The 2047-nt window shown below is 31.9% G+C and overlaps 1 long non-coding RNA gene across 13 annotated transcripts in view; it reads left to right on the forward strand.

Annotated features, from left to right (window-relative positions):
* Positions 1 to 1751, forward strand: part of LOC149886994 (uncharacterized) — a 4558-nt gene extending 2807 nt beyond the window's left edge. For 5 of the 13 annotated variants that reach the window (XR_016453585.1, XR_016453584.1, XR_016453587.1 and 2 more), the window contains exons 2-4: positions 182 to 341; positions 430 to 1216; positions 1560 to 1751. This is a non-coding gene — a long non-coding RNA (uncharacterized LOC149886994). Of the gene's footprint in view, positions 342 to 429; positions 1217 to 1559 lie in introns of all 13 variants that reach the window. The other 8 variants (XR_016453595.1, XR_016453594.1, XR_016453593.1 and 5 more) reach the window with 6 other exon arrangements.
* The last annotated feature ends 296 nt before the right edge of the window (positions 1752 to 2047 follow it).

The following is a 2047-nucleotide window of genomic DNA, read 5'->3' on the forward strand; positions in this document are numbered from 1 at the left end:
AAAAACTAGGGTTTAAAAATTAGGGTGAATAGACATAAAAACTCTGTCTTGGTAGTATAATTTAAAGTTATTAACAAATTGTACAATAAAAATATCTGTTTTTATACTATTTACAGTAAAACAAGCATTAAGATAAAAAGTAAAACATAATATCAATAGTATCTTAATGCTTTTCTTTTAGGTTGCCCGTCTTTCAAGAGATGGTGGGATTAAATTAAAAGAAAATATTAACATGTTAGAAAGGTAATATTGTGATGCTGTTGTGGGGACCGATAGCACTGAGTAAACACTAAATGTGCAACATAATAACAAACACAAAAATTTTTCAAAGCGTATTAAAGGTAGAGTAACTTTTAAGTTTATAAGTTTTATTTGTCTATGCTATTGTAGTTCATGGTGTTAATTTTTTTAACAATTTCTTTTATGCAGACTAAAAAATTATTAAAGAAGATATTGGGTAAACCATGAGAACTGATGTAAGTTTCCATGCATATTTGATAATTAAGAATATTTATTTATTGATATATTTTGATGATGAAATGGATACAACCCAAAAAATGACTGCCATAGAGGCCTAAAAAATTTTTTAGGCCTCTATGGCAGTCGCAACACTTTGCACCAAAATTTGCACTTTTTAAGGATTGATTGATTGAGCTGAGTTTTTTTGACTAAAGTTTAAAAAGTATTTGGCACAAGGTGATGAAAGAGAAATAGGTACTCAAATTTTTTTACACATCACATTGACATGATCAATTACCAAATATGTCATATACTTGTCTGTAGCACACTCATGTCTCCAGATATTTGATAACCACTAAGAGTTTCAAACTTTGTAAAAAAAATGACATCTGCTGATGCAAAGTTCAAAAAAAAAACTATTTGTAAAACATTAAAATATACTTCAAAATTTCTCAGCATCTTTTTAGTCTCCATAAAAGTCAATAAGAGGAAATTGTTGATTTCATTTTTCTAATTTTAGGGAGTTAACAGTTTTAGTGGCTATAATTATTAGGGAACAGAAATTTTGTTGATTTTGTTGTATCTGTGAGAAATGACAACATCTCATGAGAGATGTGTGGCCACTTATGAGAGTTGTGTCATTTTGTTCAACTCTTAACTTAGAAATATGAATTGGTCTCTACGCAGAAAAAATAATTATGTGCGGTACTTTCAGAGAAGTAGGAAAGGGTTGAACTGCAAACCTCATGAATACAAGGTGAGCGCTCTTACAACTATTCTACTACTGCACTAAAGTTGACAACAATTTAGCTGATATCGACATTGACGAAAACCTGAAGTAACAAAACAGACTTAATATAAAAAGTTTTTTTTTTATTTACCTGTAAGGATGGTAAATTGGTTAACTTTTCTGAAAGTTTTTAACGTTTTCAGTCAGTTTAAGCTGTTCTTGTCGGGTAGTTAATGGATTATTTTTTTGAAGTTTCATTAGTTGCTTGTTTTTGTAACCGAAATAACTTTACTTACATGATTTGAAATTCTAAATTAATTAAAGTTGGTTTTTATATATTTATGCCTTTATACTTTCAACTTTTATTTAGCTTGTGTCATGACGAAAAGAAGCGAAGTTATGGTAGTCGATATCAAAGCGGAAGTTCAAAAGGTATTGCGGTAGGCTCTAGCAAAGTTGTTGGCAGGAATGGTGGGCGTCTCTAGAAAGATACTGATGCAAAATAGAAAGTTGTTTTTTGTAATGAATTCTTTTACGCCAGAAAATATGTGCTATTCTTTAATTGTATTTATTATGTTGGTTTAACATTGCTCTACCACATAATGACATCGTCTTTACGTCAGTATTTTGACCTCGTTCCAACGTTGGTTTAACATCGCTCGACGTTGGTTTAACATCGCTCGACGTTGGTTTAACATCGGAATTCTGACGTCGCCCGATGTCTTTTTTTCGACGTCGCCTAACCTTTCCATTTCCAACGTAAATCCGACATCGATCCGACGTCAGCTCCGACGTCGATCCGACGTTGTTCCGACGTCGCTTTGCCCACTGGGTTTGCTATTATTATTACAATACGTA

This window comes from Hydra viridissima, unplaced genomic scaffold (genome assembly GCF_058129835.1).
Source record: "Hydra viridissima isolate aposymbiotic clone 2 unplaced genomic scaffold, HvirCarnegie_v1 scaffold_6, whole genome shotgun sequence".
Lineage (NCBI taxonomy): Eukaryota > Metazoa > Cnidaria > Hydrozoa > Anthoathecata > Hydridae > Hydra > Hydra viridissima.